The 24,450-nt window shown below is 34.7% G+C and overlaps 2 long non-coding RNA genes across 3 annotated transcripts in view; both read left to right on the forward strand.

Annotated features, from left to right (window-relative positions):
* LOC119188994 overlaps positions 1–24,450 on the forward strand; it is a 180,862-nt gene that overhangs the window by 87,052 nt on the left and 69,360 nt on the right. Inside the window, exons 2-3 of one of the 2 annotated variants that reach the window (XR_005112198.1) lie at positions 19,206–19,389; positions 23,153–23,311. This is a non-coding gene — a long non-coding RNA (uncharacterized LOC119188994). Of the gene's footprint in view, positions 1–19,205; positions 19,390–23,152; positions 23,312–24,450 lie in introns of those variants that run through there. The other variant, XR_005112199.1, reaches the window with a different exon arrangement.
* LOC115442751 lies at positions 265–8,964 on the forward strand. The gene is made up of 3 exons (XR_003938552.2): positions 265–373; positions 451–638; positions 8,429–8,964. It is a non-coding gene; the product is annotated as an uncharacterized LOC115442751 (long non-coding RNA).

Consider the following 24,450-nt stretch of genomic DNA (forward strand, 5'->3'; position numbering starts at 1 on the left):
AGAGCGGTCTAAATGTACTCCAAACATTTCACAGCTACGGTCGATGAAACAACGCAGATAGCCCGCATCCTCCGGTACATTCAGGGCCGTTTGCGACACAGCAAAATGCCAAAATAAGGTTAAAGGTAATTATTGCTGGATGCGCACTCACGGCATTCCTGTTGCCATTGATTTATCGAGGAATTTATCGATGATGCACTACGATTCATGATACCTTTGCCGCCTAAAGTTTGACATAAAATCAAATATGGCAGCGGCCAAATATCTCCAATTTGACATAATCTTCTCTAACCAAATTAAGTTGCAGAAACATATAATTAACCTAAAATTCTGATACAAAGAAGTAAACATATTAAAATAATTAAATTATAAAGTAATTCGTATTAAACGCGAAATTTTATATTTAGTGGTTTCACACAAAATAGTCTAAATCTAACTCTATAATTGTAGGCACTGATTTCAAAATGTCTTGCCAAGAGACCGCTGTCCCCGAAAACTGAATATCACACAATCCCAGTCCTGCACGAAACACTAACACGAAGTAGCTACATGTACGAACACGCTGTGAGGCAATGGGTCAGTGAGCCACGCTTCCTGCGGGAAAGGCCAGCCGTCAACCCACTCGGAATTATATAGAGGTGATACTACGTAGGCTTTACAAAAATATGGGTATTTTATAAGTTACCAGTTATTTTTAGATGAAATGTATGTATTGTAAGAAATTATAATTGTAGTTATCTTTGCCTAGTGGCGATAAGTTTATTCGTTTTTTTAATCTAAAAATACTTTCCTGAAATATTTGTAGTCCAGAACATTAAGGTTTGTCTTGAGATTTTTTTTTAAGTTAAATATAACATTGCACTTAATTTAAAAACAAATTAATGTTTTGCATGTAACTAGTCCGGAGAAGGCCACCAACGATTTTAGCCAGTATGTCGGTGCAGAATAAGGACAGCACGATCAAAATATATTGAGGTTAAATTACAGTATATCTCACGTTCCACGTAAAATATTGATTAAGATCATTAATTATAAAGCAAAATTGCAATTCAATTCCAAACATCTAAAACACTATTTATTAACACCATATAATAATTAGTAAAACGATGACAGATTACAAATTTACACTTATAAAGATGGAAGATCATGGCAAATATCTTTATGAAGTCTCTCAATCGCCCCATTATCTTATCAAAACAATTCCATCTTTATCGCTAACGGAATAAAAACCAAATTAATTTGCCTAATGATGAAAACGAGTCTGCGAGTTCCTCCGGTCGGCAGTCCACGCGCTGTCCGCACGTTCATTGAGCTCTTCCCATGACATTATCCACACACCCTATTACCGACTGACTTAAGTATTGTAACAGCTCTATACACTTCCGACTTTACATCAACGGGCGAAGGTTCAAACTCCACTGTAAACTTTTGACACATACGCTATTTTCGAATGTAGGTTTAAATAGCGCATCTGAAGCACCGATGGCCCTAGAGATGGACCTCGCGTTTTATTTCCACCAAGGAAGACACGACTTTACTACGATGCATGGGGGAAAATATGGCCCCAAGTCCGTTCAACCGTATTTCACCGGGGTCGAGGCGGGTCGCAGGCGCGGACATTATTAAACTGTTACTCCTCAGGAATCGTGCGCCGTGACTTATGCAGATGTTTAAGTAGTAGTTTGACTGATAGTTTCACGTGTATGCAGTGGTCGTTTCTCATGTGAACTCACATCGCACGACTGTTGGAAATTAGCGAGAAAGTTTTGTTTTGGCCGTATTTGGACCCGTGGCGGACTTGGGAACCGCGGGAACACGCTACACATCCTCTTCACTGTCGAACTGTGACGACGTTTACCGCGCTATACTTACTGTTATCTGCTTTATGTATATATTTTTTTTAGAAATGTTACAATTGACTTATAATTTTGGAATACTGCAGTACTAAACTATTGCGTTTTTATTCTAATAAAAATGCAGTACTTAGACCCATTATGCAATTAATTATCTCTACTACACGTGATCACCTATTTTTTTCTCGTAAATGTACATTTTAAAAACACCTAACAGTTTAGTATAACATGTAAACTAGGAATAAGGGCAAGTCCCACACAATGTATTATCTAACTCCAAGACATCTTTTCCGGGGAGAGAAAAAGCGCACGAAACCGGCGCGGTGCAACCAAGATATATGAGGAATTCAATTTATAGACTTTTTACTGGTAAATAAGGAAGCCAAAGAGTAACTGTAAAAGGCGAAATGTGGGAGAATTGGCTGGAACAATGGGAGAGACGGTTGTTTTTTCGGTTGGAAGAGCGCTCGTCGAACACAATTACTCGCGCAACACGTATGCACTGATATGAGAGGGGTCGGTCGCACGCAACTATTAAACGTAGTTTAGGCTTTAACACGGCATGTTTGATCTGTGATGATAGAAACTAGAGCACAAATGAAGAGGCAATATTAAAGTTTGAAAGGAATCCTACTTTCATTACTAGATGATGGAATTTAGTATATATTACTGGTATTGCCTTCAAATAATATATAGACATATAGATTGCCATAGAACATCAGAATGACAATACTTGTAAAGAATATTTTCTAAAGAAATGAACAAAATAATTAGTTAGAAATTGTATATGAAAAGAAAAAAGGAATGTTTCGACATTAAAATCAATTACTACATACAATTCTGTGTTCCTTGCGAAACGCATTCAATAGGGTAAATCTAGGTACCCTATCACGACAAGTTATTTTTGCTTCCTACTCACGAATCAATGGTGTATTCCTAACCGCTTTAATGATATTTGGCATAATAATCTTATCAGATTTAAATCCTTTAATTCTAAAATTTATTCACAATATTATTGTTTAATCGTCTTTGAAAGAATGATTTTTATATTAATACCTATATGAGATTTTAGATCAAGTTTAAAGTGTTATCTTTTGTGATTGGATTGTGATCATATCCAATATGATGGCTTTTTGCCGTTTGAAAAGTCAAGTATAGGTTTACTGAATGTATTCATGTTTAGCTTAATGAAGACACTTTTAGTAATTTTCTACTATTTACCATTTAGGTTAAATTACCGTTGCTTTAATCTAATTTAAAACAATTTAAAATATGAAACAAGTAATTTTCAACTTTATTTCTTAACAATAAAATATGTCCAACCTGAAAGGACCAAGTTATCACAATTGGTTATAGCCAAATCATAAAACATGCTTCCACATTACCGAACAATCACAAATTATTCAATATTAATTATTCAAGCAAAAAGAATGAGGTTACCTATCAAGTTACTATAATACAAAATACAGATTGTGAATTAAACCACAGTTAGACATACAGTGCAACCGACCGCAGTTATAAGTTTTTCACGAGGAAAAGCGCAGACAATGCGCCCGCGCAAAGAAGCTGAGAAAGCCACCACTGATTACCCGCAGTGGACAGTTATTGTGTATAGATCGCACCATTATGCACCATCGCTTCCTCATTCTAGCATAATTGAGATCAAGGCGTATTAGTCTTGGGTACTTATGCACTATTTATATTAGTTTAAATTAAGTTTACAATATTTAATTTAATATATTTTTTCGTAAATATAAGCAAATCTCTTAACCAAAATTTGTCAATATGCACGCCCTTTTTTTTCTATAAAAAATACACTTATATCTGATTATTCGCACGAAACCAAAGCATCTCTGAATCCTTTGGTATAGTAAGTGGCAATGGTATCTATTTACCAACAAATAACCCATAGATTTGTCTTCTAAATGTAACAATGACATCCGTGAAGCAAACATACATACGAACCAAACTACTGTTTCAACCATTGATTGAAAATATATATCGATACAGTTTCCTACGAAAAAGGCGAACCTTCCTTATCCCATGAAGGAAGTGAAGACGCAATAGCTCTTTGATTGTAAACTGCGCCATCATATCCGGCATCAATGACATTACGTGAACATTATCCATAGCCTGCATATTCCTTAGCCGTATTGAGCGATTGTATACAAATTCAGATAGATATACGATTGACATAACACTTGCGGGCCTTGTTGTAGCATCCATCAAATGCTATCACATTCGTTTGAGCACACTGTATAAGGATGACACGGTATGCTAGGTTTCGATTTTGCATCAAAGCTATTGACAACTAGCTTTTACTCGCTGCTTCGCCCGTGTGAAGTAGCCGGGGTAAGATTCCTGCTATATATTTTTCTGGGATGGAAATTAGCCTATAACCTTCCAAGGGGTCTTAAAATATCTCCATACCAAATTTCATAAAAAACCGTTCAGCAGATGTTGAAAAAATCGATAACATACAGATAGACGTAAAAGGGGACTTTGTTTTATAATACGTATGAATTGTTAATAATATCGTACCATTATTTGTCAGATTATGGATCACAGTAGGGTTGCTAGTGGTCAATGTCTTGCAAATTTTAAGATTAAACGGTTACTAACTTACTACCGTAAGGATGCATGTTTTGATTATACAAAAAGTCTTTAAACTATCTTTACATTAAACTTATACAAATTCCTGTCTTAAAGTTTACAAAACATTCAAACTGCAAATTATACTATCGACACTACATCGAATTAACATACATCACAATAACATCACTACTTCCTAAAACACATTAAATATATTTATCGCCTTACCGTTCCACTCAATACACCGCCAAAATGATGCAGAATCCTTGACATGGCTTCACGTTTGGAGCAGTCCATAGAGCAAAGGTCGCGATGAATTAGTAGTCAGTACCACGATACCGCATAACCGCCAGGTAACTGCATAAATGGATAATTTTCAATGCAATTGGACCGGCGGTCTTTTTAGATAGACATCATTTTGGTATTCGCAAGCATTGCTGACCGAATGAGTCATTTTATTTGTAAAATGCCAACGAATTAATATAAATAGTAGTATGGTGTTGTGTAATACTATTTCTGTTCATTCAAATCACAATTCAGAGGACATCTGTACCGCCGAATACGCATCCGAAATCTGAAATGGTAATCATGAGAGAATTAATGATATCATTTAGGGATAATTAATCGACTTTACAAAAGGTTACTCAACTATTTTGAGTGCTTCTCATAAATTAATAAAAAAAAATACATTAGGACTGAAAAATCATCGTCCAAAACTACAAAATCCTTCGAAAGATGCAATTTACCTGACTATTAAAACTTCTAAATTAATTACAAATTAACAAAAAAAAAAAACAAATATTTTCAAATATGGAACCTTGTTAAACAGTTCAAAATATTTAATTCCTAACAACATATAACCATATTTCAACGAATTAAAAAAAAGAAATATTGTTCTTATTTATATGAAATCTTGTTAAACAGTTCAAAATATTTCATTCCTAACAATTAATAATAAAATTTAAACAAATAAAAAAAAGAAATATTGTTCCTCATTATATGAAACCTTGTTAAACAGTTCAAAACATTTCATTTCCAATAACATATAACCATATTTCAACGAATTAAAAAAAAGAAATATTGTTCCTCATTATATGAAACCTTGTTAAACAGTTCAAAATATTCCATTCCTAACAATAGTATTTCATTTGAATTCGCGTACAGCATTCCAAATAGTGCATGTGAGAACTCCGACCCAACCGGACCCGCCGCCCACTCAACAATCGTGACTTCACATTTGTTATTGATCAAACACTATGTTATTCAAACGCCTAATTAACATATTCGTCTTACAACCAGACTGAGGGTAACAATCAGAGGGTCTTACAACCAGACTGAGGGGACATGAAAATATTGAAGACAACTTACTCAAATTACTTTAGATATAGGTATAACTTTTTTATTGCCACGGAAAAGTGACCGTTATGTACCTGATGGAAAATGGAGTAGGGTGTAGTGTCAACTGGCTGAAGTGGTGTGTCAATCAAGTGTCAACTAGCAAAAGATGTTTATCCCGCGCTGGTTGACACAATTATGTCGGCCAGTAAGCCTAATTTCATTGTTATAGCTTCACAGTACGCTTATAACAAAGTTCTGCGTTTGGAAGCATTTTCTTCATATACCATAACTACTCTTTAGACAGGTTTTAAAAACAAGTTCTAAAAAGTTAATTAAATAGTAATCAAAAAGTGTTTAATGGTCAAAAAGGCCGCAAAAACACGCAACACTCCAATACTTTCAGCTTAACATAACAGGCAACAAATCAATCGAGGGAACGAGTTTATTAACGTCAATTTGTTCGGAGCGGCGTCGTGCGCGCACGCAACCAATTTACCGAGATTTTTAGACTACGCTGGACGACACTCGGCTTGCCCCATATACGTTCCGTTTACTTTCAAAACTATAATGTTAATATTTATTTAATTAGATAGAAAACCTTGAACGATTTTGAAAGGTTGTGCTTTTAGTACCTATCGAACGTACAGCCTCAGTAATTAGTAATATTTAAGGTCTAAACATCAAAATTTATAGCCGATAGTTAAAATCACAGATTTTGCTACTATTAGTATTTTAACAATAGGGAACTTGAAATTAAATTTATTATAATTTATATTGTTAAAATAGATAAAAATAAATCCACTAAAATGACATTAATATTAGAACACTACGTAGACATAATTACATCCCTTTTACTTATAAATCTAACTATGCACGAAATACCGAACTATGTACTATCAAGATTTTATTTTTATTGCTTTAAATGACGAGATGAGCTTGCTGTTCGCCTCGTGGTAAGCGATACGACCGCCCAAAACATTAGAAACACCATCCAACACCTTGAATTACAAAGTAATATTTGGTATCCTACTGCGTTTGCCACCCTAAGACATGAGCTGTTAAGTCTTATTATGTCCAGTAATTACACTGGCTACAATATCCTTCAAACCACAACACAACAATGACTATACACTGCTGCTTGGTAGCAGAAATGGTCATTGCAGTGATACCTATCCAGGCGGACTCTCACACATATGAGACACCTACCATTAGTAATGATAAATTCGACTATTTAGCAAGACTATTAAGATCAAGAATTAGAAATACTTACCATAGAAGACCATTCATAAGACTAAAATTAATAGTCCATAATATTTAGAAACAATTAACGATTTAATTGACAGCCGGTGTCACAGCTTAGGCCAACCGGGAGCACTAAATAATATAGATTAGTGGCAAGTATTTGCGAAGACCATTAACCAAGATGATGCGCCGGTGATATTTGGTCGATCGCGCCGCTTGCAACACTTGAGGATGACACGATCGTTGGTACAGGGCTAGTTGCACCAAAACTGGCAAAAAGTTTAACTATGGTAAATTTTTTATAATACTTTAGTTTTCTAAAGAAGTATTACAAAATATTTAAAATGTTTTAGTGCTAGTCATGATTTTCTAAGATACTAGTTTATTTTTTGCCTATTTAATGACAAATGGAACAAATTACTTGTGTGTTGGTAAGTACTGTCCACAAATAGCAGCAATCCACAGAAATATTGAAATACAATCGACTGCATCGCAATGCACTGCCATGGTCCCATAAAAGTTTTAAAAACCAAATACATAATTACAAAATAATATTATTAAAATTATTCAATATTACTAAAATATTTACAAATAGTGATACAAACCTCCACTGAAATACATAAAATTAATATTATGACTATTCCGAATTCTCATGCAACATTTCAACATTGCAATTCATCATTGCACCGATTAAAAGCCTCACCCAAAATAGACAAACAATTTTCCCAATTTAGTATAAGACAAATGATCATACCTCGTTTAACCAATCACCAATCGATTAACGATTACAAACCAACGTTAAATTTAACCAATCAATCCTAAGCCACTGACCCCAGTCCGCGGGCGGTGAGTTCGTGTTGTCGTGTCGAGTATTACGCCGCATCTCGCCCATGTCACCCCTGTGACTGTCACCTTTGACCCCGTACTTACCTAACACCATGTTTAAATACCGTGCGCTGACGCCTGGAGCATGTCCTTAAACATCCGGGTGACCCAATGGCCTTCAGAGAGAGGCCGAACGTAGTGCGACCCATCACGAACCACTGCGAACTGTGAGCCCTTCGATTGGTACTTTATGGGTGGATTCGTGTTTTTCTAATACATGAGTATTGCCGAGAGTTAAAGGGTCTGTTTCGCATTTGTTTTTAGTAAATTTTGTTTGGCAGTTATTGTATAAACAGTTGATTTAGTTAGTACTTATTTTATTACCATTTATTTGGGAGCATTAGAGTATGACTTTAGTATTTGGTCGGGTTATCATTTACTAAGAAGTTCAAGAACAAGCCCTTATACTAATTAACGTTGTGGTTGAATTTTCATTTTTTACAAAGATTTATAGTCACTCGTTGGATGAATGTTTTAATTCCAAACAATAATTTGTAAAAAATCTGTTATAATTCCAGGGATTGTGAAGGCATCAACACTCCACCCACGAAGAGTTCTCACTACAAATAATCACCTAAAATTCAACAACATCTGAATCTATAAAAGATAGTAGCCATGACATACCCAAATCCAATTCAAGGGTAAAATCTGACGCCCTAAGATCAAAGACTGAACAGGTAACAAACACTATAAACCAACTAGGCCTGCGAACAATTTATCGCCAATAAAATACTGGACTAGCTAAAATCTTATATTCAATAGCGTTGGCCATAAAACGATGTGAACACTAAGATATATTGAGAGCGGATACAATTGAAGATCATCTTAGTATTCAGCACTTTAGCGGCTGTAATTGAGGGTTTTATTTATAAGTTGAAAATTGTGGCTAACGTTCCATTCGCAATCGTGGATTGTATGCAAGCGCTCGGACCGTGTGTGAAACTGTGGATTTATATAGAGCTGATAGGTGTAACTATTTATTTTTGATTTCTTAGTTTTTATGTCTGTGATTACTACTAGTGGTGATATTGTATTGTTTTCTCTACTGATCTTGGACTTAACAACAACTAAAGAAAACTAGAGGTTTACCACTTCAACCTCAGAGAATATCTAAGATGTAAAGGAAACCAGCTTTCCCAGAGATTCCATAGATATATCCAAATTTAAAAGAAGTTTAGTTTGGATATTGAGACCTCAATATTGCCCCGTACATTTGGAATCAGACCGTGTTTCATTTCCCTTCTAAAAACCAAAACATCAATCCCAAAAACCTAAAAAAATACACCAAGAGTTAAACCCACACAAGACAAATCCAAAACCCTTTATACAGCATGTTCCATTCGTGACTAAATCCGACTAATGTGTAAGTTAGGTACGAGTATGAGCGCAATGAAGATAGCAATGGCAGTATTAATTCATTGGGGCACGGTACACGTCATTATCTTCGCTTCCTGCGTGCCCCCGATGGAATTTCTAACACCCTGTACACAGCCAGTTCGCACGCTAGTTAATAGCTAAATGCCGATATTTAATTTATGGTATTGTTTTATTTTGTAACGGTCGAAGTTCGGTGTTTGAAATAGAAAGGTGCTTAGATATTTTGCATCGAATGTAATACAATAGACGAGACCACATTTAAAGAGGCATTGGTTTGAAGAGAAGAACTTAGAGAATTGATTTCCTCAAACCTTACTGATAGTTCGATAACGCTCTAGCAAAGTTGATATTCTGTTAGATTCTCTGATTCATGAGTCCATTGTAAACAAAACTAGTTACACTGTGTCTACCAATCACAAAAAATATTCTCTAACCACTTGCAAACATCTCTTTAAGATTTTTTATATCAACTAACTGCAACGATAAGTTAAAGCTTCCGCATGAACTTGAATCTCTAATAAGTCAGCCAAGCGAGCATATACATAACGTACTTTAGTTAGCACAGTAGTATCTGCGCGTGGACTTTGACAGAATCCTGCGATTGCGCAACTGGCGAGTCGCACACGATATTTTAAGAGCTCTCATTGGCTAGCTTTAGGACGACTGCTCATGAACCATTAATTAGTTAAATATTTAGATATTTAAATCTAATACATGATTTAAAACTCTACTTGGATTTTTTCTGATCTTAAAAGAAGACTACAGTGGATATACTAAAACAAAGGAAATTGATGTATACTACAAAAATTAGAGGAAAATAAAACGATAGAGAATTGGTAACCTTATTATGATGATTAAATAAGAAAATGACAATATTAACAATTTACGTTATTTTAATAATAAAGCATAAATTATGGCGACGCATCACGAAAACGGCAGCTCTTTAAACAGCCTAAACATGACCACGACCACTCTGTCAAGAGAATACAACTACGAAGAAGAAAGAGAAGAATAAGGATTTTCATAATGATTTCTTATGTTTACACGAATGTTAGACGTTGAAATTAAACTAATTTTCAGATTAACTAATCCGAAAATTAGTTTAATTTCAATAAGGATTTTTTTTAAATATCCGGAACCCGTCTCTAGAACAATATTCGAAACGCGCTAACCTTTCAAATATCGTAATTTCGCGAACACGGACCGTGGACTGACCGCACAACCATGTTCCAGAATTAATATTTAGCATTACTGTAATCACTGGTGCACCGCAAATATTTATGGCAAATACGCAAGTCGTGATGTGCAGGACACGGGCTGAAGCTGGATTGATACCACAATTACAAGCCGGACCCTTCGGTGTGCATTAACTTGACGACATTAAACTATTTATTAGCATTAACTAAAGGATTAAAACCTCATTTATCAAAACCTCATTCTTAATATTTTTTGCTTTTTTTTATTACTTGTTTTCGGTGATATCGAAGTACTGGTTTATAATTCGGCCGGTCATATCGACGGTTGAAAGGCTAATTGTTAGGCGTCATTTTTTTGCGACTCTAAGTTTCATACTAATCAGCTCTTTTTTTGTTTTTTTAAACTTGTTAAATTTTTTAGAAAAATAATGTCGTTTAAATCAGTTAGTCTTTCAACCGTTGATATAAATCAAACCGAATTGCTATTTTTCTTTTGAACACCACTTGTTATAGCTCCCAGTCGACAAGAGCCCAAAAGTTCATGCTCACGTCGTGTTCAAAGCTCGTGGTCCATTAAATTTAACATTCGCGCACTCAGAGAGAAGAAATAAACCCAATAGCGAAAATCATATGAACTGTAAAATTAACTTACCTTAGCAATTACCGGAGCCAATGTTTATCCAATGAATTAAGTCTTAAATAATAAATCTGATTGATTTATAGCCAGACTGCGTGCGCCGGCGCCGACGCACGATCATTTCAATAACCTAGGACTTAGATTATCTAGGATCTACGTCACGTACGGGGAAAGTTAGGATATGGGTAAGTGGAATTTTAGTATCCATTCATGAAGCATTTGTTCGTGTGTCGTGGCAGCTTTTAACATGATTGAGTGCTAGCTATATACGGTTTGTACGAGTGATGTGATTCCTTAGAACAGAACGAAATGAGGACAAGTTTTGACATCTCAAAAGAATACTGAAAAAAAGGACAAAAAGGACATGGCTTGGTTATTTTCGAGACGTCAATTTCCTTGGGGGCTTCAATCCTGGGCATATTGTGTTAGAAAAATGCATACAAAATGCTGTCCGATCTGGAATTAGAATCAGACCTCACGAACCACGGCCCATATAGTATCTTAGACCAGGAATGTGATTAGTGTATTCTTTTAAATATGTTAATTACAACAGGGATGAATAAATCAACAAAAAAAAAATCTAATCAGTCTTCAATTAACAGAGGAATCAGCGAACATGCATAAAAAAGCTATATAATAGAATATAAAACTTCCTTCTTTTTCGAAATCGGTTAAAAACTATAGCACACAAACATAAAGGATGGTATAATGACCTGATTAGAGTGTGGTGTAACTGTAGGTAAACAAGACGAATGTCCTGGCTGCGCGCGGAGCGTGAGTGGACTCACGGCGCGCATGCGCGACCCCGCAATCTGCACATCTCCACACAATTTGTTATTCGGTACCCATCCAAGGATTTGGTAATTTAACGTTTTGTGCAACGTGGAATAGAGGTGTGGATGGTTGGTGATTTTTTTAATTATGCTCTTGAAATGGCTACGGAAATATAACAAAATTATTATATTTAATAACCTTCGTAAATGTTATATTAATAGTGTAAATATTATCTACAGGCACTGATTCAAAATAATAGACTCTAGAAATTAAATATCCAAGAAATAATGAGTCTTTTTCAACTTAAGGAATGCAATAAAGTTTGGCCGATGGGAGGAACTTTCGGCATTCAGCAGTCAATTTGAAACAAATAAATCATTACCTTTTAAAGTTTAAAATAAAAAACAAACAGGACATTTTGCATGAACCAAAAACTCTCTCTCAACGTAACATTATGAATCATTTCCGTTACATCAATATTAACTAAACACCATGGGGAGACAAAGGCGATTGTGGCCTCAGTGTAGCCCACGCTGTACAAGTTAATCACTAGTTAATAGATTCAGGTGTGTGGGCGTTTGGCTTGCGAACAGAGTTGGCCCACTATTGTGGAGGTATACTCGACTGTTTACCGAGAAAAAATATGTTGTCGGTTATAAAAGTTTGGTTATACTCGACTGTTAATCAATTATATGGGGTATCTTTTTTTAAATGACGAAGAAAGAAAAAGATATTAGGCCTAAGAAGTTCCTTAGCAAAATTACATGTTATTTAGTTAATAATAATAAACTATTCATCCCTACACATTTTTTACATACACTTTACAACTCTATAATTTGGATTTTATAAGATGTTCAAACTTCGATATTGCTCTTATTCACGCTTATACATCTCTGCAACACCCCTAAATAATTGAACACAAGCTGTCCCTGGAACGCGACACACTTACGTTGGCCATTATAGCGGGTTTTAACACCTTGTGTACGGTGGTCACTATCCTTGAATATAAAACGTATCCTACCTCTAACAAAACCAAATTCTAAGTTACCACATTAATCCACAAACTTTAAATCTCACAGACACTCACTCACTCACGAACTTTTTAGTGCGCTTTGACATGCACTAGTACCGAATCTTATCTATCTATCAGTGGAAATTCCTTGAATAGGACAACCCGCAAAAGTCTCATGGTTCATATCTAAAATTTAAAGCATCGAATCAAGAATGGGAAAAATACTTCTGATATATGTTAATTATAATAGATGTTGCGTAAAGCTGCGCACGCGCGTCGAACCATCTCTTAAAGATATAAGTAGCCTGTATGTTCATCCAGGGTATGGTGTGTCCGTTTTCCAAATTTAATTATAATCCGTTCAGCTATTTCACATCTAAAGATCCATTTACAAACTTTCGTATCTGTAATGTACAAAGTAATTTTATTTATTCTGTCCTTATTATACTAGTTATGATATTGTGTGGTGACAGTTTGCATCTGAATACTTTCATAAGCGTCAAACAAAAAACACCTCACCCATTCGATAATAAGGTATAAAATTCAACAATCGAGTATACCTTGCTTCTGCAGACAGCATGTCTCAGGCCGCGCTCATTTGTCCGCCGTAATTACCTTGCACAAATTATTGAACCTACAACAATTTATTGAGAAACTGAACATTTCTCTTCCGTTTCTGACATAGATACATTAAATCTGAATTAATATCTGACAAATTAAGTCAGACGTTAGAAAGCGATATTTAGTTTTCATAAGACGTGGGTTTGGATTGAAAGGATTACAATTACAACTATATTTTTTTAAATTACGTGACCTGATCAATTTATACTTTATTGATTATAATATAAACAGCCCACAGCACTTCCACGTTTTTATTCATGGAGCTCTCCAAATAAAAAAATCACTAACATAATAAAAACTGTTAAATATTATACAATATACATTGCAGGCCAAATATATTGTTCAAAATTTTTTATTTTAATTATTTTCGAATACTAATAAAAATTAACCTAAGTTAAAGCAGCTTTAGACGCAAACGTTTAGCGTTAAGTGAATTCAATAATTTATGACGCCAATCAATTTTATTACGAAACACTGAGTGTATTACGTGGTAACGCGGCATTTCAGCATTACAAAATGGTCATTATCTTAAATACTCCAATACTTTATCCTGTCATTTTTCTATTACAAAATCACACCCACGCACTCATTGTGAACGCAGGAAACAAAGATAAAAATACCATTCGAAATATCATCCACAGTAATTTTGACCGCTAGAACAATAAAAATACGGTCGTTAATCAAACTTAAGGGTTTAATAATTGCCTAAATTATGTTTGTTCCCACTGACACTTGTCAGTTAATATTGATAGAATTAGCGAATTTTGAATGCATGACTCAGGTTGTAGGCTGAGACTTATTGAATACTACAATAGATGTAATCTGTGAATTTATCACTTCTAAACGTAATTTAACAAGCAATTGACTACCGAAGCCCGTATTTAGTTGAATCAATATAATATTTGCTAAAACTTTGCGCCTACACAGATTGGCTATTAGTTTTCATTGAATATAAAATGTTAAAAACAATATTGATAGTTTTTTTTTTATTTTTAATAAATGTTATCTATATTCAGATATATATTCTTAATAAGTACCAGAGTCCTGCCAGCTTCGCTTTATGTAGGATCTTATTATCATTAGAACGGTTTGCAGACCATAATCATGTTGCGTCAGGATCCCTTTCAGAAAATTTCACATTTCACCACTAAAGGTACCACCACTGTATTAAAGGAATTAAAAATGGATTTTCATAGTATGATTATTACCACAAATTTTTGATAGAAGGCGCATGAAACAAATAATATTTAGAATCGTAAAATTGAGAAATTAATTTGAAAATTGAAATTTCATTCATTCTGGAAACATCTTAATAACATAGCAACTATAATTTACCGACAATATTTCTCTTCACATAGAAGATCATAATGTATCATCATATTCATTATCGAGACAGGTCGAACCCACGCACCATCGACATCTCATTCGACTACTCACTACACACGAAGGTCGAGTTCATTCATTATTCATAATACAACTTCAACAATCTTTGATAATTTTTTTTGTTTGCTGAATAGTAGCACGGAGTAGCTGGTTACACAAAAAATACCGAGAACACAAGAGGTAAAATTGAAATATATAATAAAGTTTACAAGATTGTGCCAAATCATAAAGTTAAACATACAAAACAGCCTTATCTGACGTTAAATTCTCTTAAAACGTTGCTAAAAATGCTGCAAACAGTTTCATCTCGGTACAGGCGAGTACAAAATAATTAACTAATATACTTTTATATTTAACGTTTTTGAAAGTAGCTTATACTCAAAAAGTATCTAATAATACACATAAAACTGAGTTTTTATTTATGCTGGCATTTGCAAGGAATAAAGATATCTATGGAAGTGGTGGCATTGTTTGTACATTAACAAGTATTATACCAAGACCGCTTTGTTTTTTACTCGATTTGCAACACTAACTTAACTCCTCATTATATAATTTATCTTCTACTATAAAAAAAAACTATTTTAACCTTTAATTTGTATGGCTTTAATACACTTAATTCCTATTTAAATGACATGGTGAAGTTTGTCCATTAATAACCTTGAAAGATTGTAGCCAAAACTCCACTATAAAAGAGCAAGCAACGTATAACACAACTATTTCAAAAACTATTCTTTTAACCTTTAGGGCATAGTTAATGTTACTTCAGATAGTCTAAACAAAGTTGCAAAGAGGCGTGAGAGACAAAGGTCGAATATCGTTTTGAGAAAATCATTTAAAATAAATAAACTGATTAAAAGTAACAAATATAATGTTGTGTAAACAAAATTTTACTATTATTAAAAATTTATAACCATGGCTTTAAGGTTGAGTTTGTGGAACTTATTTCTTCTTATAGCAGATATTAATTTAAAATGTCCGTAGTTATATAAGTGATCTTTAGTTTCATTTAGAAATAATAATATTTTTTCTTATCAATTTTTTGACGTATGATAAGTGCAGTTTTGTTCGCTTACGTGATAAATAAAAAAATAATATTTTATTTATTTATTATGATAGGTGAAATATGATTATGTATCTATACTTAGTCTGGCCATAAATACTGTTACACTTAATTATAAAAAAATATTACATTTGAATTTCGAATCTGTCATTTTTATACGATTGTTCATTGTGTTTTCTCATTTTGGCGCCAATACATTGTAAAATATTTTGCGATATTAAAATGGTGTGGGGTGATAAAGAGAACCGAATCGCTGTGATAGCATTACACAAAGTAGGTATGGAGCCAAATGCAATTTTTAAAACTCTCCATACACTTGGTATTAGTAAAATGTTTGTGTACCGGGCTATTAATAGGTACAATGAGACCTCCTCTGTTTGTGACAGAAAAGATCTGGCCGTCCACGTAGTGTTCGTACGAAAAAGGTGGTCAAAGCAGTAAGGGAAAGAATTCGAAGAAATCCTGTCCGAAAGCAAAAGATTTTATCTCGGGAAATGAAGATAGCACCTAGAACCATGTCGCGTATTTTAAAAGATGACTTAGGACTTGCAGCCTATAAGAGACGCACTGGCCATTTCTTAACTGATAATTTAAAGAAGAATAGGGTGGTAAAATCGAAACAACTACTGAAGCGGTACGCAAAGGGAGGTCACAGAAAAATTTTGTTTACGGATGAGAAAATTTTTACAATTGAGCAACATTTTAACAAACAAAATGACCGTATTTATGCTCAAAGCTCTAAGGAAGCTTCCCAATTAGTCGACAGAGTGCAACGTGGACATTATCCGACTTCAGTGATGGTTTGGTGGGGTGTTAGCTATGAAGGAGTGACTGAGCCATATTTTTGTGAAAAAGGTATCAAAACATCGGCACAAGTGTATCAAGATACCATTCTTGAGAAGGTAGTTAAGCCCCTTAACATCACCATGTTCAATAACCAAGTATGGTCCTTCCAGCAAGACTCGGCGCCGGGTCATAAAGCTCGGTCCACGCAGTCTTGGTTGGAATCGAACGTTTCGGACTTCATCAGAGCTGAAGACTGGCCGTCGTCTAGTCCCGATCTTAATCCGCTGGATTATGATTTGTGGTCAGTTTTAGAGAGTACAGCTTGCTCTAAACGCCATGATAATTTGGAGTCCCTAAAACAATCTATACGATTGGCAGTGAAGAATTTTCCCATGGAAAGAGTGCGTGCTTCTATTGATAACTGGCCTCATCGTTTAAAGGACTGTATTGCAGCCAATGGAGACCACTTCGAATAAGCTTTTTATATTTTTAATTGTTTTATATTTATGTATTAAACTGACACACTGTAAAAGTAATAAATGTTATTTGCAGTTAACAATTTTCTTTTTTCTTTATTACAATATTTATGGCAAGACTAGGTATTGTTACCTTTTTTTACCTAACAGAAGAAGAAGATTTAAGATATCACCGAATACAACTGTTAAATGGAAATTAATTATACCCTATACATGATGAAACATAAAATTATAACACAGCGAAATTCAACCTTCAAACCTTAAAATTAATTACGAACAAACACTTTAGTACACGAGCGTACCGTCGTTGAGACTGCGATGACCATCAGCAGGGCCATCAGTGACCCCACGACGGTCATTTATAAACACGACCATGGGAACTGGCAGATAACGCATCGCACGTAACTACAAACTTAGAACCGCTGATTAGAATGTAACTACGTTTTTGCTTGCAATTACTAACTATCCAGAAGTTTACACGTCGGATATACGTGCGCATTGATTGTGGCCTGTGTTTGTCCTGGGACAGTATTATAGCGAGGGCTATAAACAAAGGGCGTATGGACAAAAGTACAGTTCTACAGGAACGGAAAAAATGTGAATCGTATAATATATAATAATACTATTATCAGCCTTGTACTATATACTGTCCCACTGCTGGACACGAGCTTCTTCTACTAAGAGGGATTAGGCATTAGTCCACCACGCTGGCCTAAAACGGGTTGATAGACTTCACACACCTAAAATTCCTATAGAGAACTTCTCAGGTTGCCGGTTTCCTCACGACGTTTTTCTTTACCATTAGGTGTGAATGAAATAAAAGTAATTGATGGTATGTGAAGTATAAGTTATGCGTAAAGATGTGTGTTCCAAATGTCAGCTTTATACTGAATTAGTTTCCTTACATTGACACTTTTGTCGCTGCTGTAAAACTGGCGTTTTGTCTAAACGCGCCTTGGTAATGGAGCTCTCGATATGCCTGGGATTTATTTCGAGTTTATGTTTCGCGTATATATTATCGTATCAATAAATCGTAAAGGTATGTAATATAGTTATTATTAGGCGCTGTTAACTTTACGCTTTTAGAAGAGAAAGCATAAGGGTTTTGTAACAATTACTTAATATGCAATTTCCAACTGCCGTGATGCATTGAAGGATGAGTCGGTTGTAAACGGTCACTAATGTGGTTCCAGCAACGAAAATATTACTCTATAATAATTGTTGTAGAAACTAAAATCCATCGTAATTCCTTCCTTCAACTTAATTTGCCTTAAAATAATACTTCTATTTTTTATAAATATATTTTTGAACAGCGAGGTATAAACAACATGAATAGTTCGATAAATGCATTCATTAAAGTATAGAATGCATCATTTAATAATTTTTTTTATTGTTTTATTGGACAATACAGTTTTTAACGCCTTCGCTCTTAAACTATCCTTCAGGCTTAAATTAATTCTACATATCAACCTATCCAGTATAGTTACAATTCAATAGTTATCAAAGGACATCGTTTCGTCGTACGAGGACACTATCTGACGCATCGGCAGCGTGTGCGCATGCTGTCGCGATACCATCTGTTCTCATGAGACTGGAGCTACTTCCGAACGCTTCCTTTGAAAAAATATCCTGATAGGGGGTTGTTGACACTAGGTTAACATTTTAGTTATAACCTAGTAAGGTATAATCATTTTGTATTTAAATATTTAATTTCAAATATATGGATAAGTCGTTAATATGATTTTTTTTAAGGTGTTTGGATGTTTGTTATTGGTAACAGCAACCGCTGAACATATTTGAATAAAATTTATCAAACAAATTGACCATCTCATGAGACCAAGTCCAGTATAACACATAGGCTATTTACCTATGTGTTAGATTAGGCTATACCTTTTATTCTTAGAGTGTCACGCAAATAAACCCGTGTACATCTTCTATACAATAATCCCAAACTCGCTTTCCTACAATTACAGCACCAGAGATGCCTAAGTACAATACGCGATATCATTACGCCGCATCCACGTCGCACTGACAGACAAACAATCAACTTTCACGTTGTCAACCCACATCGGAGGTGACGTGACGACACCATCAGGCTGTCGGTGCGGCGCAAGAGTCGGCGGCGAGCGTGTTCACTACTTCAACGTATCATGCATGGTAATTTAACAAGAGCTTTGTACTTAGCCTTACAATAGCAAAAGATTTGTAGATGATGTGCCGGGCTTTAGGTTAAAGAAGATTAAAGGTCATTATTATTCCAGTGCTATCACTCCGTCGAAAACTTAAAATACATATCTCTTCTTCTGCCTTTATCTTCTGTCTTAATATTTTTATTTGAAAAATGCTTGTCTTTACTGAGATAAGGTTCAATAACTTCTGAGCTGTAAGGAGTTTGTATAAAAACAATTAAAAATCCTAATTTGAATTATAAATATAAATAGTTAAGGTTATAGCTTAAGGTCCATTTTTCATACATTTTGTTTCACCTTTAATCTGGGTAACTAAACAAGTATTGACAAGTAAAGAATTTAAATTCACGTCTAGTTAGTGGTTAGTTCTCGCAGTTGAAAGAAAAACGTAAAAATAATTAATATGCATGGATATTTCGGCCTTTAAAATTTCGTCGTATTAAATTTTAAAGGCCGAAATATCCATGATTATTAATTATTTTTACGTTTTTCTTTCTACTGCGAGAACTAATCACTAACTAGACGTGAATTTAAATTCTTTACTTGCCAATACTTGTTTAGTTACCCAGATTAAAGGTGAAACAAAATGTTTGAAAAATGGACCTTAAGCTATAACCTTAAGCTTAAAATTCCGTACATTGCTAGAAAATATTTATAACTCATCCGCTTCAGTTTATTGCTTTAAATCCAGACATAGACTTTGTTCCTTTTCCTATATCATAAAATGACAAATTACCTGAGAACGCTATTTAAGCTGCTATAAATACAAGTAATATATTAACAATACTGCGAATATGCCATCCTATTGAAATCTCTATTCTTTCCGATATTATAATTTTCTTATTTACTTATATTCAAATTATTTTAGTTTCCACAACCATTTTAATAGTTATTTAGCCCCAAAATACCAATCTCTATTAATGTTATTCGATATTTTTTAGATATTTGTTTAGAATAGATGCGGAGACCACTGTATGGATTACAAAGTAGGTATGTACACAACTATACCAAGTTTTTGATTGATGATAAAGAGCATTTTTTATACTTGAGAAATGCATTCGAAGTTTCATTCGGGTAGGAATTTCACGCATGCGAAGCCGCGACCAAAAAAATACAAATATATTCAAAATGATTCTTTGAGATCGAAATAAAAGTACATTTCGGATTCCACGCGGTTTTTTTTAATAATATTTTTTTATACGGATAGGGCAAGTGATCTCACTGCACCTGATGGTAAGTGGAGTGGGGTCCAAAAGAATGTCGACTGGCGAGAGATGATTACCCCTCGACAATTGACATAATGATGCCGGCCTGTTGGAACAGGCTGATCCCGGAACGCGACACACTTTCGTGGGCCACTATGGCGCGTTTTAACACGTTGTGTAGGGTGGTCGCTATCTGGATATTATATGAATCCTACCACCAGCAATGTAATTGCCTCCTGACGTTTTGAAGCCTGCAGCATTTGTCACAGTGCAGACTAAGGTGTAGATCGTATGAAAAGGTAACAAAATCAGAATAATAGTTTTATTTCGATCTCGAACACTCGCGTAAACATAAGAAATCATTACGATCCATTTAAAAACTCAGATGCTCCGTATTGATTCTACGAATATCACATGATTTCTGTTACACAAACGTCATACGCTATCGTCCCATCTTATCTACAGGACTTTAACAATACATCTGAACCAGTGGCAATAGGCAATACAAACACAAAGCCGCTTGACAAAACTGATTGAGCAAACGTCACACAATGTACATGACAATACAACATTGACCTCAAGCTGTTTGACCTTCGGATTCACCTGTGACCCGCACACTCTTTGGGACGTGTGTTAGCGCAGGTGACCTTAAGGGGAGCCACAGTGTAGAATTAACCTTCCTATGAATCTCAGATACTGCCTTTTCTAAATTCATTTGTATGGTATTTCTCTACACTATAACTGATTGTTTGACTTCGCTCGAAGAGTTATGGATCTAGCTTGGCCCCTGCCCTTAGATTTGCGTCAGTCCATACAACAATTATGCGGTATGCTGCCGGCGTATTTTGTTGTTCATTACCATTAACGTAGCGGATAGATAATTATATTTACCTAGTATTGTAGGAAAATGTACGTGTAATTTCTCTAATTTGTTTATTTTGATAGATGAATCGTTGGAAATTAAGATAGGAACGTGTACACGACGATTTGCTTAGCGGTTACTAAACTGGCTTTAACTGAAAGGTTTCGAGTACGAATTATTGAAGATTTTTTTTAAGATATGTCGTTTGAAACTACATATGATAATATAAAAAATACATATTTGTAACCACTGTGTGATGGTAATAATACTCTTAAGATTCGACTTACAATACTTCTTTGCAATGTATTGATAATTATTACTTACCTTGTCAAAACCCTATAGTACTATGAACTCGCAGTTTTAACTGGCCGTTCAAACCACGTTCACACAAAATTAGCTCATGAAACCTATGAGATCACGAAGGATTTTTGGAAACATATCCCCTAAAGGACTAATTTGTCAACGGAAAATACTTTCAAATACACGGCCATAAAGTATAAATTCGTCATCATCATTGTAACTATGATAAAAAAGTTAAAATACTGTATGTGTTTAATGTTAAAACCGCCACATGCGCGAAATGGAAAAACTATATTCAAATAAAACACCGTAAAGATCTGTATATAAAGTGAAAGTGGCCGATTTGATTTTACGACATTCTATCTTGATGTTACTTTAAACGGTCTATAAAACGTATTGTAAACAAATAACACTTGCGTAAACAAATCGAAAGTGTGATAAACTTTACGCTTAATAAACTATAGGATTTAGTATATATTTTTATTGCTTTGAATGACGAGACGAGCTTGCCGTTCGCCTTATGGTAAGCGATACAACCGCCCTTTGTATTTGTATTAAACACCTTGAATTATAAAGTATTGTTTGGTATCCCACTGCGCTCGCCATCCTGAGGCATGAGATGTAAAGTTTTATCATGTCCAGTAGTTACACTGGCTATAATATCCTTCAAACCGAAACACAACAGTGACAACATACCGCTGCTTGGTGGCAGAAATATACATTGCGGTGGTACTTACCCAGATGAACTCTCACATATGAGAGACCTCGAACCACATAGTTACTATATGCGTATCCAGATTGCACCTCTACAGATATTGAAGTTCCTTACTTCTTATTTAAAATAAAAATACGCTAAACACAGTACGTTTAATATTTTTTCTTTTTATATCAGTCCGAAGTCATACTTAACTTTAATATATACCTATAGAAGCATAGTACTGTTTATAAGTTTTAGCACTGATGACAGGAATATGAGAATAATATTTTTTATTGATCAGCAACACAATGTAAATCAAAACATATCAATAAATTATAATCATAATATTATAGACCAGGTTAGCTAAGGGCGATTGTAATTATAGGTGAAAACGAGCTAAATGCCATTGTATTTATTGGTGAAGACTGCGTGCAAATTCTATATAACTAATTGAAATAATGTATCTGAAAATACTAATATATCTTTAAAATATTGTTACCATTAAAATCCTAATGACTAGTGATATTAACAGTTGAAAAAGACCTAAAATTAAATCAACGTATAAGAAGGATCCTAACCAACATCTTGACAGTTCTATCCAAGTGTGCCGCTCCACGTAAGCTATCAGAACCTAAACATATAACTAATTCAACATTAATACTTTCAGTATACATCAGAAACTGGAGATGCGGTAAGGCGCGGGAAACCGCACACGATAAATCCGTGCATTTCCTTATACCAACTCATCTGCGGCCCTGTTTATATTCAGCTAATGGTGAACTAGCTGACCGCAACTTAAGGTTTTGTTTGAATAAATAACACTTCATGGTCATGGGTATATTATTAATATCCCTATGTGTTCTGTCTCGTTTTTAGTAAATGGCTTTGGCTAATCTTGATAAACTGAGACGAGTAAGTAGCCGACATTAGTAGACTAATATCCTTTACTATATCTTATAGATATTTTTTTAAGTGATAGCAGTTTGACTTCCGCCAAACACATGTTTCATACCCATGAGTAGATTCAATACTATACCATATTACCATGCTACCAAAACCATTCCATTAGACGACCAGATCGCCCCACGAATGTTTATGTATGAAGGTGTCAAAACACTCAGTTGTTCACAAATTGCCGGCGGGCCCACTAAGGGCATCCATTTGAATAGCATTTGGCCCGTTCCCTATACACAATGGACGCAGGGCATTGCATGACCGGGGCTATATTCTGGATCAGATAGTTCCTACTAAGATAGCCTTCTGTGAAGATTTATTGCTTAAGTTGCTTCTTATTGAATTTTAATGGTAAATCTATTGTCCTCTTAGCCCCTTGTTTGTATTATTCCCTTGATTCTGCGCTCTTATTCATGTGAGAACGGATGCGTTTGCGGTAATGGTATATTTTGTTTGACCATGCGTAATATTACATAAATGTTTTGTATTTATTTCGATTCACTGTGGCTTTATTTCCATATCTGTAAGAACAATCCATAGTTCTGTATTCTAAATTACTTCCAATCAAAATCAAACACGTCCTATTGTGTATTACAAAATTATTTCCAAGGTGCATTACAAGAATTGACGTACAAAGTGATCGTGGTCAGAAACCTATTGAATTCTATTATTACAGGATTTCAACACCATAATAAATGTTCTATACAAATACTTCTACAGTCTACGCGGTACAATCACAATTGAGATAGCGAATGATATTTTGTAAATCTTATTAAACTCTATTCTAGATCCTCTTGCTTATCCTTTACTTAAAAATATTCGTAATTGTGAGAACATTTAAAGGTCAAACACGCCGTGAGACGAAACTTAAATCGGATTTGGTTCCGATCGACAATTTACTCCATTAGCCATGGTATTGCAATGATAAATCTATGGCTATTTCGCTAAATGTCAACAAAATAACAAGCATAACTTACATTTTAGAATAAAAAGGCCGTATTGCCCATTAAG

This window comes from Manduca sexta, chromosome 11 (assembly GCF_014839805.1).
Source record: "Manduca sexta isolate Smith_Timp_Sample1 chromosome 11, JHU_Msex_v1.0, whole genome shotgun sequence".
Classification (NCBI taxonomy): Eukaryota; Metazoa; Arthropoda; class Insecta; order Lepidoptera; family Sphingidae; genus Manduca; species Manduca sexta.